Source organism: Acyrthosiphon pisum, chromosome A1 (assembly GCF_005508785.2).
Source record: "Acyrthosiphon pisum isolate AL4f chromosome A1, pea_aphid_22Mar2018_4r6ur, whole genome shotgun sequence".
In the NCBI taxonomy this organism is placed as follows: Eukaryota; Metazoa; Arthropoda; class Insecta; order Hemiptera; family Aphididae; genus Acyrthosiphon; species Acyrthosiphon pisum.
Window position 1 is genome coordinate 16,134,875 of NC_042494.1, and position 15,813 is coordinate 16,150,687.

Below are 15,813 nucleotides of genomic sequence, written 5' to 3' on the forward strand. Positions count from 1 at the left end.
AAATTTTCGCAATTTTGACATATTCGTATAAATTTGAACTTTAAATGCTTATAAATAAAAATTGTGACAATGTATTCCTTTTATTTTGCAACTGCTATTGTAAAAATATGTTAGGAGCCTTGTATTAAATTTCCAAATCTTAGAATTAAAAAGAAAAACTTTTATGAATTTCTGTCTAAGATAATTTGAACATTGCCGTAATTTTTACGTATTTAGTCAAAATTTGAACTTTAAATGCTTATAAAAAAAAAATCGTGACTATATATTTCTTTTATTTTTCAATTGCTATTGTAAAAATATATTATGAGCCTTGTATTAAATTTTGAAATCTTAGATATAAAAGGAAAATTTTTTATGAATTTCTAGCATAAAATAATTTACGAATTTTCGTGATTTTTACATAATATGTTGTCAAAATTTGAACTTTAAATGCTTATAAATAAAAATTGTGACAATGTATTCCTTTTATTTTGCAACTGCTATTGTAAAAATATGTTAGGAGCCTTGTATTAAATTTCCAAATCTTAGAATTAAAAAGAAAAACTTTTATGAATTTCTGTTTAAGATTATTTGAACATTGCCGTAATTTTTACGTATTTAGTCAAAATTTGAACTTTAAATGCTTATAAAAAAAAATTGTGCCTATGTATTTTTATAATTTTTGAATGGGAGTTAGAACAACATATGTGGACCCTTCTATTAAGTTTTCAAGTATTTTGTCCCAGCTAATTTTTTTTTATCAACATTTATAAAAAAAAAATCAAAAAAAATCGATTATTTCAATTGCCTATAAATAGATTAAAAATTAGTGAAATATTTTGAAAATAAAACTATATAAAGAAAATGTCAATTTAAACAACTGGTAAAATTTTCAAGTGTCTACGACTCATACTTTTTGAATAATAACAAATATCAAAAATCGTTTGAGGCTAAACCGTTATTTAATGCGGTTTTGTAAAAATTTAAATTTCAAACACTCCTAAAAATTTTTTGTCTTAGTCCGGTTGAGTTTTTTTTACAGATATTTAAAGAAAAACTTATGGAGAACCTTGTACCAAATTTTAAAAGCTTAGTTATAAAAGAAAAAAATTTTACGATTTTTCAACCACAAAATTACTTGCAAATTTTCGCGCAAATTTGACATATTTTCGTATAAATTTAAACTTTAAGCAACTTATAAAAAAAAATTGTGACTAACGATTTTGGATTTTTTTTATCACTGTGAGAACAACTTATAAGAAACCTTGTATTAAATTTTCAAAGTTTTCTATCCAACCAAAAATTTTTTATCGTTATTTTAAAAAAAAATACTTAGAAAAAATTGAAAATTTCATTTGTCTATAAATAGCTCAAAAAAAGTCGAAACACTTTGAAAATTTAACCCTGTATAGACAACGCTAATATAAACATCTGTTGCAAATTTCAAGTGCTTACAATAATTATTTTTGGAGTTACAGTAAAATTAAGTTTTCGTTTTTGTCAAAAATTGGTTTTGCGTAAAAATTCGCGTTTTTCCGTTATTTTTTTAAGGTTTTCCCTGCCGCTTTTGAAAAGTATTGGGAAATTTTCACTTTTGACCCCCCCAAAGTACCAACTAGATTCACTTTCCTTTCAGAAAAGGTACAACTTTTGAAAATGGAAGCATTTTTACTGCTCCAAAAGTTGTCCGTCGGCCCCAAAAAAAAAAAAAAAAAAAAAAAAAAAAAAAAAAAAAAAAACACACACATCATTGTAAAATCAATACATTCATCACTTCGTTCAGAATCTAATATAGCATTATATTGGCACATAATCATATTTGAGTATTTGACATCTGTTATAACTCATAAATAATAAAGTGTAATTTAAAACCATTCTAGCCTGTATCGATGGTTTTTCATATTATATATTTTCAATATTTTATGATTGTTCAAATCAATAAATTGAGAGATTCGTCGGTTTAGTATTATTTATTTTATTATGAATAAAATGTATAAATACATTGTTAATTCGTCTAGTGGTATAGGTATTTCTAGTTTACCGGGCGCCCTAAATTTTGGTTTTTTTTTTTACATTTTGTGTACTTTTTAACAATGTAAGCGATAGTGCCACCAAATATTGGTTCACATAATTATTTTCGTCTAATAGCCTGTGACTATTACGGATCGGCTGCAGTACTATACTTGTCAAACCATAGGTTAGGTCACCTGTTATGTTAACTCAGCTCTACACTCGCCCGGCTCTTGCCCGACGCCAAAAGGTTCTCCTGGGACAGTGGATTAGTCTAATAAATTACTTAAATATTTCTTGAATTCATATAATGGTATATTTCTAAAAAAAAATAATTTTATTAACTATTGAGATTATAACTAACCAGTTTAGGCAAAGGTAGGTATTTATATTATACTAGCTGATCCCGTGCATTTCGTTGCCCGTTAAATGTACCACAACTCTTTATGACTCAAACTTTGTTCAATTTGTAATTTAATGTTCGTTGTATGGTATTCAAAATTTATCTTAACTTTTCCGTTGCCCGGAATAAAAATTCTGTTTCGCAGCACTATATTAATAGGTAGGCAATCTACTTGCGGTAGATCGCGGACCCCGTGCTGTTTGTAAGTAATGAATGATTTAACTCTAAAGTATCAAATTTAAATCAAGTCTGTCGTATTTAATATAATCAATTAATACAAAATCCTAACCTAACCTAACCGTACTAAAATCCGTTGAATAAAAAAAACCAAATTTAACCATTTTTAAATTAGCCTGCCTTCTTCCCAGAGGTCTTACATACACACAAACATTAATTTATATATATATATTGACAAAAAATAATAATACATATGAACAAACATATATCCGATTAACAAAAAACAAATAATATATAATACACTGTTACTCCACTGTTGTATTTTTACATCCACATTTCCTATTTTCACGGTGGATTTTCCTAAAATTTTCTTTTGTTTAAACCTCCTTCTGGCAATCACAAACATCTTAAAAAAATTTGAGCCAAATCGGACCAGCCGTTCTTGATTGGTATGGGTAACATACATTTTTCACGCTCCATTTTTATATATATAGATATTATATACCTATATAGGTAAGTAGTTAACTTTTTATTTTTAAATTGTTGACACTTAGAACGCATGATAAAAAATATTGTTTACTCAATGACTATAATATGCACTTAAGAGTTAAGCTTAAAAGTCAATATTTGTTAAGTGTCATGACTGTTATTTTCACATTTTATGACAAAACATTGTTGCCGAGTGGCGAGTGCAGGTACTTGCAGTATGAGGTGCATAATAGTTGGTGCATTATATACGTGTATCATGTGTATAATGCGTGTTTGTCAGACGAATATATGTACATCAATGCTATTCCGCGTTTTATAGTAGGTACCTATGTCCTATGCGTAAATCATATATTTATATTAGCATGTGCGAAAACGAATAGTTAATATTATATTCATAATTGTTCATATTATATACATATAATTATTAATGATGTATAGAGTATTACATGTATACGTGTATTACAGAAGAAGCATCTCTATTATTAGTAAAAAATGATTACTGTAGTTGATTGGATATGTTGTAGTATTGTTTGTATTAAAGCCTATAGCCATAATAATGTATACTTAATCTCGAAAGCTGTTATCTAAGGTCCGTGTTATCAAAGAAAACTGTGCGGTAACTAGTGTATTATATACGTATATGGTTATTTTAATTTTTACCATAATATTATGTAAACTACTTGTGTTTAACAATAACATGATTAATCAGCATGTGCGGCTGCCGACTAGAGATGTTTAAGATTATGTTGACTGTTTTACTCCCTCGACCAATGAAACTTTTACTTTGATTTTGACTTTGAAATTAATTTGCAGATGTGCATCTAGTACTTTTTAACTAGTTTTTAAATAAGGACACCGAGTGCATGATGTGTGCCTATACATGGACTTGACTGATTATAACTTAACTTCACACTACCTATTTATCACTCTCTACTGCTAACAGTGAAAGACGTCGAATGCCGACAAATGACAATCAATGATTTTAAAAAATAATGGGTACGTATAGGTACACTAGCTTATTTTTATCCGTGGAGGATTGACTTAACGTGCTCGTGTACCTACCTATACTGGCCCTAATTTGTCATATAGCATCACATGATGTTGACGAGGTCGGTTTTTTGTATAAGTACTTATTATAATATAATACAAACATGGAACAATCTATTTGCTTATTGCGTGTTTCGATCCCATTCAAAATCGTTCACATTTAATAATGAGCTCCGTATGAGAGATTTCTCGCCGTGTTTTCATCTTGAGAAAATATGAATATTATAATAATATATAGTAATAACACGTAAGAGTCAGGTCGTGCAAACGATGTGCTCAATATATGAGCTGCATGACGTGTACGTGTGGGGAAGTTAACACCACGTTCATTTTTGTGTGTTAATTCGTGTCAGTACTAATATTTTCAATGTATAATTCGTGCAACGTGTACAGGGTGCTTCAAATGTTTTACGAAGACAATGCGTACAGGAACAGCATAGGTATAATGTATATACGTGATCGAGCCAATTTTCGTGACACTTGGATCATTGAACCAATTGTAAATCGTGTTTGCTGTTATATACCACAATCCGTAATAATTGTCTAATCATGTTTATTGCGTGCTTTACACGAGTTTTAACGAGCTACTATTTTTAAATTACACACTATTCATGATTTTTTTGTCTCGTAAAACATCATTACGAAATGAGATCGTATTTTACTCTTATTTGTGGTTTTAGAAATTCAAAATACAGTGTTGCAATACTATATGATATTAAATATTATAGCAAAGACAATCGATATCCGATTTCTTCATTCGAATATTTCCAATTTATTTTTAAGAAAAACTAATTTTATAAGTAATCGTTATTTCTTTCGTGACATTGAGGTTAGTAATTGTTTCCACCGTACATACTAAGTTTCTTGTTTTTGTGTTTACAAATTCTAAACTAAAAAGTTTGATAGAATATAAATTCAAATTTATTTTTTATCACTTAAATATATGTATAGGATATATTGTTTTGTCAATTATTGGCTTAATGACGAATGACTGAGAGACAGAGATTAAGAAGCATATAGGTAATACATTTAATGGACTGTATAAACAATTACTGTAGCGAATTATATGGTATATCCAAATAGAAAGATTTATGTAGGTAAAGTGTACATTGTACACGCATTGTTAAGTACATAAAATGTAGGCAAATAGTTTATACTTAATTATCTAGATACATGCTTAAAGGTATATTGTTAAGGTTCCCGATGCCAGTTTTTCAAATTTTCACAATTCTATACGATTTGAAAATTAAATTTTATATTTTAGTTGCCACTTCAATTATTAGACTTTTCCACTAATCTACTACCCGATACTTATTTGGGGGAGGGGGGGTTGATTGGGTGTATGATATCGAAAAAAAATGACTACGGTAATAACTCTCAAGCTTCGTAGAATTGTCGGATTTTGATGACTATTTTTTTATCAGAAAAAAGAAGACTTCCCACGGCCCGCATCGATCTATAATTTTGTATTTTATTTCAAATAATTGTATTAAAAAATTTGTAAAAAAATGGTTTTTATCTTGTACTTTTTTGGACATATTATAAAGTTTGAGAATAAAATATTGAAAAACAGAGATCCATGTGGGCTGTAGAATATTTCCCTCTAGCAATTAAAAAAAAAATTATGAAATTTGGTTTATTCTACAAGGCGGTATCGTTATTCTCGCAGAGTGTATTTTTGAAGACAAAATGGCATCGGCACCTGGCGCCTTAACATGACTGTCGTTGTGTTTAGAGTTTTGGTACTTATCTTACATAGATAAATATTTCTTTTGGTTAATTAACAAATAAATAGATAATTATTAATCATAATAATAGGTATTAATGTATTATACAATTATTCTTTTCTTACAAAATTGTAAGTAGGTATATTATATATGTAGGTTCATTTTCTATTTGTAAGTCTTAAATTAAAAGTTATATTGTCTCATTGAGAAATTCAGTAAGTTTTATATTACAAAATATGTAGAAATTAAATCATTTTTTATAGTACATATTGATATTGTGGGGTGTATATTTATTGAATGTACAAACTATATATATATAGAATTATAGTATTAATTAATATTTTTATCGGGTTTCAAAAAATTCTTTATTTACCAAGTCAATTAATATTCAGAACCCGCATGAGTATATTCTTTTTTTATTTCGGTGCTCAACAACAGGTTAGTAAAATCCTAACAATTTTTTTTTAATGTTATCTTCGAGTATTATGTACCATTATGTTTTTTTTTTCTATTTGAACCGACGGCGCCGCGGGAATTGCTTTCGCATTACTTCCGCGACCCATTATGTTATCTATAACTTAAAAGTTTATAATATAGATTTACAATATTTTATAGTTTATTTTATTTGCGTAGTGGCGTTGCAATTGCACAGTTACTACACGTTAACTGAAACTACCTATAGGTTATATTATATTATGTTAGGTTATTATTTGTATACTATAATCGAGATCGTTAAATAATCGTAAAACGTATTTTTAATCTATTGGCTTTTTTTTATACGAACAGTTCACGCTATGCACATTTTCTGACCAACCGGGTAATCCACTCGGCTGTTTCCGATTCTGGTTACTACCGGGTGAATCGTAAACAACGCATGATATTTTAACTAAAAGCGTCCACCCGACAAAAACCTAACCGTAAATATTCGGAGGAGCAATACGTCGACTATAGGTGTACTATATATGTAGTAAATGTAGTGTTTATGGGTGTACGTGTGTCTGGAAAAGGCTTTTTTCTCATGTTACGGTAGGACCGGCGGGACGGTCTGGCGAGGAGACGACGGCGGCGGCGGCGGCAGCGGCTTTCACCCCAAATGTGCGCGTTCAAGTCTTTTCCCCCTAAAATACGAATCGGACTCGGAGGGTGAATCGTTTTTTCCTTTGTTGCCGCGGCGACGGCGCAGACGAACGCAATACGCAACACTGCACTACTGCAGCTTTGGTATCCGTTGGTTCATCGTATAATAATGATTTAATAAAGTATAATATTATATCGCTTACGCAGCCCAAAAATGCTAAAAACAATAAGATATAATTGAGTGCAAATCGTGCGTACTTTTATGGTTTCTCTCGTGTATGTAATATATAATATTATATACTCGCTTGAGGAAATTTACAATAACATATGTGTGCGTGTGTGTGTTCGTATTGTGTATTTGTGTGTGTAATTATATTTACACCCATACGGCCATATGTATACATCGTAGTGCACGATCGACGACGCTGGGCGAAGATGCTAAGATTGATTTGCCATTTACGTTTTGATTTTCGCTTTTATTTCTGTTGTTGTTTTCTATTCACATTTTATACCACGGATCGAGGTGGTGGAGAGAAAAACGAATAAAGATATTTTATTTTTTTATATTATGCTAAGCAAATAACGACCTGTCCACCGAATTGCTGGGCGATACACCACGGAAAATATACATAACATATTATAGATACACCTGTAACAGATCATTATATATACATAACGTTATATTGTATATATATAGGTATTGTTCACCGTGACAATCCGGAATAATTGTCCTTTTAGAGATTTACAGTGTTTGCTGCGGTTGTATACATATACATGTATACACGCGAATGGTACCGGTTTATATGTATAACGGAACATTCTCGCTCACTGGGTTAACTCGGCGTGTTGCTGCAGCTATATAATATTACGTACAAGTCATAAACCGACACCGATGCCGCCGCCACCGCCGGTGTGTGTGTGTGTGTGTGTGTGTGTGTGTGTGTGTGTGTGTGTGTGTGTGGATCTGGATTGTAGAAATAACTAGCGTTTATGTTTAGACTGAATAGTTGCTATATTATATTATGGTGTGCCTAACACTATATATTATTATTCTATACGGTCTGCGCCTGTATATATGTGCGTAAAATAGTCAATCGTACAAAGGTCGGCGGGCAGAGGAGGTAAAAAAACGTTTTCATAAAACGTTAGCAATATGCGATATTATTATTTACATTATCGTGTTATTATGCATGTATAAATACTGTACATAATAGACTACCTAGTCGAAACGTTTGTAATACTCGTACGCTATTATATTTTATATTAGATCGCACAGCGTACATAAATAGTAGCGACGTGACAACTATTCCCGGAACGATTCTTGGAAAAGTATACTAGGCATATAATATTGTAGCTAGCTGTATAGGCGCATATATTATATTATTTATTAATTGTTATTATACTTTTTTATATTATTTTCTATTTAACGAAACAACGAAACCGCATTCTTCCGTCGCGACGACCTACATCATAACACGTGAGCTTAAAAAACTTTATCGTCCGCCCGGCTGCCCGAGAACGATATAATATTATTCTTATTATCATCGTCATTATTTATTAATATGTACCCACTGGAATGCTCTTGGCGACAATTCGTCATCGTCGATACGTGACGTTTTTGACGTTTTATAGGAAACTTTCAGCCGTCAACAAGCAACAGCTGTATAACAATTTCAGTTGAGTTCATTATAATGTATTATGACGTATAATCGCGTTTTCCGGCAAACCGTCTTCGGCATTTGGTCCGGTATTATAATATGTAGGTATACAGGTGGACTTCAAACATTAAGGCGAATGAAGATAATATTTAAATACGTGCGCGTACCCAAACCGTGCGGATAAAGTTTAGCTTGATCATTAGTACGCTTTCGGAAAGTTGCGCTTGTGTTATGTACGATTTTGTCCGGTTTAACGAGTTTGGCTCGTTTAAAGCATATGATGATGAGATATTTTAACAGCCTAAACTTCGTGTACTACTTGGAATCAAATGACGTTTGTGGATGACGCATTCCCAAGTGAGAGAGGTGTTAAAAGTTACATCATACGACGTTCATGTTAATAATATTTACCTACAACGAAAAATGTATTTTGTAGACAAATACCTATTAACACAACTTAATATTAATATTGTGGTCTGTGGTCTTGTATATCATGGCAGGAATTAATTTACAGTAAACGCCCATTGGTGTAACATTGTATGCTAGTGATTATTTTATTAGACACGCGATTATGTGCGTTATAACATAAGTGTCATCTTGATATTATTTCCTAAGTGTAGGCGAAAAAAATGGGAATGGCGAATGATATAATAATGCATCATATTATCGTATACACGTTGTAATATTATTGGTATTATAATAACACAGAATTATTCTGTGTACTAATAATATCGTATTACTCCATAATTGGCAAAACTGAATTTCTTGTAAAATGTCATCGATTTTAGAATGAGTATTGAGTAATAATTTATTATTGTTTTAAAAAAACAGTACCTAATTAAATTGTGTGTATACTGTATAGTTAATTTAGTTTTTTTCAATCTCGTTTCGGTGGAACTAAAAAAAATTTAGCGTGTGAGAAATATAAATAATATCTAAATATGTTGTATGTATACCTACACATAACACGGGTGTACTTGCATTAATATATTGCAGTAAGTACCTTATTATTTTCTGAACCCAACTAGTTTTTACATTTTACTTTCTTCATTTTTACTTGACCTCAATACTTGTTCCATCTACTAAAGAAACTTATGCAGCTATTCACTTTCAATAGAATTATTAATTCTGAAATGTATAATTAAATTATAAACCTCAGGTATACAACGTAGCGTAATTTATACAAATTTAAAAAAAAAAAAACAATTAATTTAACAATGATTGTTTTTATTATTTACCTAAGTATTGTTAGGTGAGTATATTATTTACATACACCGAGCTTTCATTTTTATGTTCGCAACATCGTAACATGCTAATCGAAAACTCATCTAATTATAAAAGTGAAAATTCCAATTTTCTGGACATAACTCGTTTTCTGAAGTGTCCGTTTGAATTAATCAAAGGAAAGTAAACCGCGACAATTCGATGACCATAAATCGGTACCGGATAATGATAATCATCAAAGATTTTGCAAACATGAAAATGTACTATTACAGTATTATACTAAGTATACTAAGTCTTTCCTTTAACCATCACGTTAAACCCGCAAAACTTGACACAACTACGTAGTGCTTATATATATGTGTGTAACAGGAAACACAAAGGTGGCTAAATTAATTGGAACTTGGTTAGAGGTACACAACTAGTCACCAACCAAGGAAACTGGCCACAAGCCGTCCACCCGGTCACTTTCGTCGGCTTTCTAACAATTGTATTGTGAATGACAATATTTTCATTAAAAACATCGGGGGCTTGCTTCAGACAGGTTTTCTAACGTAAAAACAAAACAATGGATCAAGACGTGTCTTGTGTCTCGCATGTGAAAATGTCTGTGTAAAAATTATTAAAATTAATTATAACTTATAATGATTACCCACCATATAATATCATATTTCGTTAGTTTTATTGTTTTTTTTGTTTTTGCTCGATGTTTTCGGAAACAAGAGTTATTTTATGAAAATTGTTACTGAAAGTTTCATTTTGATGAATTAGCTGACTAGCAAGATTTCTGCGATACTCCTACGCAGTCTACACTATAAATGCTTAAAGCATCATGAGAAACAAAAATTATTTATACTATATTATAAATTATATAATGTATATATTTGAATTAATTTTTTTGTCTAGACTTACGTGTATTTTAGTGGTGAGTTTAATGATGGAATCGGAATTATATTCGTATTTTATATTTTTATTCGAATTAATAAGAACATTCACAATTCGTTCAATTGTTTTCAATTAAAATATAATGATATACTAATTTATTAATTACTGGACACAAAAGTGCTTAATTATCAGTAAGGTCTTGTCATTTGAATATTCTATTAAATCTATTATACAGTATACGCAAAATATATGCCTTTATATTAATATAGATAATATATAGTTATAACTATAACTTACAACTCTTATGAGTAATTACGTATTAACAAAGAATGGTCCATTGTTATTCAATTTAATCCGAACGAAATACGGACAGACGCTCATATATTGTATATGTGATGTTCTATAGACATTTAATATTAGCTGCTGGCACCTTACGTAGACAGTGCAATTCAATGATCCCAAAATCTTTATATTTTATCTGATCTTCATTCCCCGTGTGTGATTTTAGTATCTACTATCTGTATGCATTAGTTGCAGGTATGCATTTAACGTCTGAAAGAGAAATTCAATTCGAAGTCGTTGAACTTGTAACCAGTAACCATATTACCTATATGTATAATAATATTTATATTTTGTTGTATACCTACCAATATTGATGCGAATTTGGCGGCCAAACTTAGGCCCTCTGGTCCGTGTGTACAGGAGCTCTTTAAAATAACAATTAACAAATTATCAATTTTGTATGTATTTATATAGCGTATTACAATAAAATTAAAAATTTTGATAATGTTAACATGTTGCAGATCGGTTTTTTACGAATGGCTCGTTTATTTCTAACGAAACGAGCTCTGCATTCCATGTCTGCATGATAATAGCTGACGGGCGATAATATTTACTGCCCGATTTACTGTGACATTATATTATTCTGTTATCTTCTCCATAAATTATGACGTAGACTCTAAAATATAGTATTTTTATTTGATAACGATTTGACCGACATTATTGTTTATTCCGTTGAATAGTTTATCTCGCATTTATGGGTTATACTGTTATACATCGTTATTGTTATTGCAGTTATTATGAAACGAACCGATTGACTGGGACTGTAGATTGCATTTTCGTGTAACTTACTCCCGAACATGGAACACTCGAGTATTTACGTTAAAATTAAGAGTTTAAAAAAAACGGCTTGTCGATTCTTTCGTTTACGTCTAACCTAACCTGTTCAAAATCGTTTTCGACAGTACAATACATATCTCATCCCTCCTCAGACCTATTATCACGATATAATTGTTGTTATTATCATTAATTACCCATTCGTATCGGAAACGGTAGTCGGACGTAATTTTACTCCTCCTCCTTCTCCGAAATAGAATATTATTACGTGCGGTTGGGTTGTATTACTTGACACTTGTATCAGTATTATTACTCTATTATTCATTATATAATAATTTATAATATAGTAGGTAATAATAATTTTATGCACCCACAGATATATAAATGAATCACTGCATGCAGTGTCCACTGCCCGGGGTCATATTTAAATGTACCACTCACAAACACAACCACCTGTTCGAGAGCATAGACAATAATATTTATATGGTAAGATGTCGTGTTACTCAATTCGTTAGTCGTTACAGCAGCGGTCGATACCTCCTAACCTTTGTTACACGGATGTACCCCCATAACGTTGTAAGCGACAAGATTTTTGTGGTTACGCGTATGCTCGTCACACTATAGCCGATACAAGACGTGTCGACGTGTCGTGGTTATCGGCGGCCGGCTCGAGACCACTATAACTTACAAAATATAGAAGGTTTAATACCTCACCGTCTTCCTTGAAATATTATCTCTGTTTTAAGTGTCCGTCGACGTTCCCACGGCCGCCGCCGCGTTTCCTCCTTATATACGATTTATGTAATCACCGTATTATGATATTATACATACCTACATATTATTAGTATAGTGATATCGCATTAATATACCTTACTAAAGTGTATGACGCTCTTCTCGCGCGCTGCCCATGTGAGTATTGATGTGTTGTATATATTATTATGTACCCACTCTTTGAATAATCGACTTTGGAAAGTATAATATTATTATAATGTATCGTTGACCATTAAATATTATATTGCTTACCGTTGTAGTCGGGTTAATTTTTAAACTTGGCGGTAAAAAAAAATGCTACATAATACTATATTATCGCCGCCGTGTCGAATGAAACGAAAATCGAGTCGGCTTCACTATACCTAATAATATACTCGGTGGCTATAATAATAATTGTAACGATGCGCAAGCGATTTGTGTGTGTATGTGTGTGTGTGTGCAACTGTGTGAGAACCTGAGATCGGACCGATCCGCATGGCTGGCCAGATACATTTTCGGGATAATCGTCGTCGGCGCGTAGGTAATCGTAATCAATTGATGACCATATTATAGTCGATTTTTCACGATGACGCAATATATATGTATATAATATGAGACGTTTCCCGTGCAGTTTTTCTCGGGTCGGTACACTATAATATTATATGTATGTCTGCGGAGAACGTTTTACGCGATCCGCTGTACCGCTGCTGCGGAATACCGCTCGCACACGTAATATTTGACACGGTCGTTTCAGAATTCGTTGTCATCGCGTGCAGCGTTTTTCGCCCGGTGTAATACAATATAATATATTATTATTATACGTGTCCGTCGCGTGTACAAAAACACTGAAGCACTCAGCTCTCCCCTCTGTAGGTATACAATACTGCAACTATTTATTGATGTGCAGCGTACCTACATAACAGATAATAGGAACTCGCAATTAAATCGCATCCGGCGTAGGTATCTATAATATAATGGCAGTGTGCAGTTATGTGTGGTACGTATATCAATATTATACATCGTTAAATGTTTATTAGGCATACATAATATATGCCTATAAGCGAGAGACGCCGTCGCGGGCGAACCGGATTGCTCTTATTTTTCAAATGTCCGCGGAATCTTGCAGGTGTGTTATAGACATTTTTTTTTTGTGGTCGTTACCCGCGCGCGTATGATCGCAAAACCGTTACGCCCGCAGGTCGCTATCGCCGCCGCGTTCGTTATTGGCACTCGTTCAGAGACTTACCGCTGCTGCAGTGTATAATTATTATTGCGACAGTAATAATAATAATAATTATTGCATCGGCGATGGTCGCTCGCGCACGAGAAAACGCTTCGGAAATCGCTTAAACCGACGACGACGTCGCCGTCGGAATTTATGATCCGCACGGGCTTAGTTCCAATTAACGTTCTCTGCAGGCCATTACGCGACGACCACGACGTTATTAAACGGTTTCGAACGCGTACACTATATTAATTAGATATTATGCTGCAGCTATATAGTATAAGACGCGCATACGCGTTACTACAGTTTCTTTGCTGTTGGTCACCTAGCTAGTAAGTGGTTACGTAAAATATATGATACATCGATACGTGTTTGGCCATAATGCATTAATACCAACCGATTTTTGATAATATTATATTTTCGACGACGCACATTATACTTAATATATTTAGGTACCTACATATTATTATTATGTTATATTTTATATGGACATTTATCCTAATCACCCGTGGAGTTATTCTAATGCATACCTAACCCAACGCGATCCCACCTTGCAATCTCGTTTTAACCGTATAATATATTATTATCATATTATATACGCGCGTCTGATATCAGACGTGTAATAATAATGGTCGATGATTTTTAACGTGATTTTATAATAACGACGATTAGTCAACACTAACACAATTAATCGGTTTTTTTTTTGTTTTTAATTTGGTTTCAAATCGGTATTCGTATAATACTTGCATTATACGATTACAATATTACATTATACGACGGACGGGCCTTCGATAAGTGAGGAAAACATGTATGTATATTTTATCTATATATTATACTCATATACTTTCATTATTTTAATATATTGTGAAAAACAACTGTGTACAATAACTTGTATTTAAATGTTTCTCCTTCGTCAATGCAAGTTGTTGCAGTATTCTGCTGCGGTAGGTAGGAGGTACATACAAAGTTAATATATACAATAGGTTAGTAGTGCCGTCACATGGGATTTGGTGTTTTTTTATATCATATGCTGATTTATTTAAGCTGTTTATTATTGTAGTTTTTTCATACATTTAAAATATTTTTACTGAGATTTAAAAAAAAACTTCGCTAACGCCGACCAACAAAAAATATGCATACACATCGATTAAAATGTTTAGACGAAATTGGTACAGTGTATCTATAGGTCGAATTAATTATGTTATAATAGCAGTCTACTCGTTCGAGTCGAGTCGTTGAAGGTTCCCCTAGAGACATAAAAGTCTAACCATGAACGGCCACTATGTAATAACACTAATAACTAATAATACATATATATATAATACATTAAACAGTTGATGATTCAAGGTCCTCTTGATTTCTCGTTTCTTTGTGTTTCGATATCGATTTTCATCCTCGTTTCATGTACTTTATATTATGTGCAGTTGCAATGTGATAGTGATTGTAATAATTATACGTTTTACTTCGTTTTACAATAATTTTCGGAGAAATATTTTCGAGAGTCGGTCGGTCGGTTGAGCGGAAATCGGCGTGCGACGACAAGTGGCAACACGACACAACGTGTTGTGTTGTGTCGTTTTTAAGATTTTTATAGTATTATGTGAAACATCGGGAGGGCTGGCTAGTGGCTATAATAATAATAGTAACGTATACGGGTTTCATACGTTTTGCGTCTGGAATAACAAACACCGTGCGGGGGACAATTTTTGTTTTTACATTGTATTATTCGATTGTCGGCAGACCAGTGATCGATCTCGTCGAAAAACGCTCGTCACGTCACCCGTCCGGATTTCAAATATTCTCCCCTCGAGTCTCCGGGGCGGCGACACACCCACGATATAGGATTTTCAGCTGACTGTCGGTCCGTGTACGACCACCATATTAAGTGTACCTATATATTATACTATATATATCACTATGTGCTATACAACGTAATTGCCGTCAGCGGGCTTTGCGGTTTGTTGCGTACATGACGTACCGACGTAAAAAAAATTAAAAAATAAGTCGTCTCCCGCGATCTGTTATGCTGCAGAGTTCGATGTATTCCAA

General features: G+C 32.4%; 1 protein-coding gene across 3 annotated transcripts in view; it reads left to right on the forward strand.

Annotated features, from left to right (window-relative positions):
- The window catches only part of LOC100571586, a 35,839-nt gene that overhangs the window by 9,341 nt on the left and 10,685 nt on the right, over positions 1-15,813 (forward strand). Inside the window, exon 1 of one of the 3 annotated variants that reach the window (XM_016805472.2) lies at positions 13,809-14,572. The exons of 1 other annotated variant lie outside the window; for it this stretch is intronic. The gene's annotated coding sequence lies outside the window, so the exon portion shown is untranslated. Of the gene's footprint in view, positions 1-13,808; positions 14,573-15,504; positions 15,652-15,813 lie in introns of those variants that run through there. One more of the 3 variants, XM_029486731.1, reaches the window with a different exon arrangement.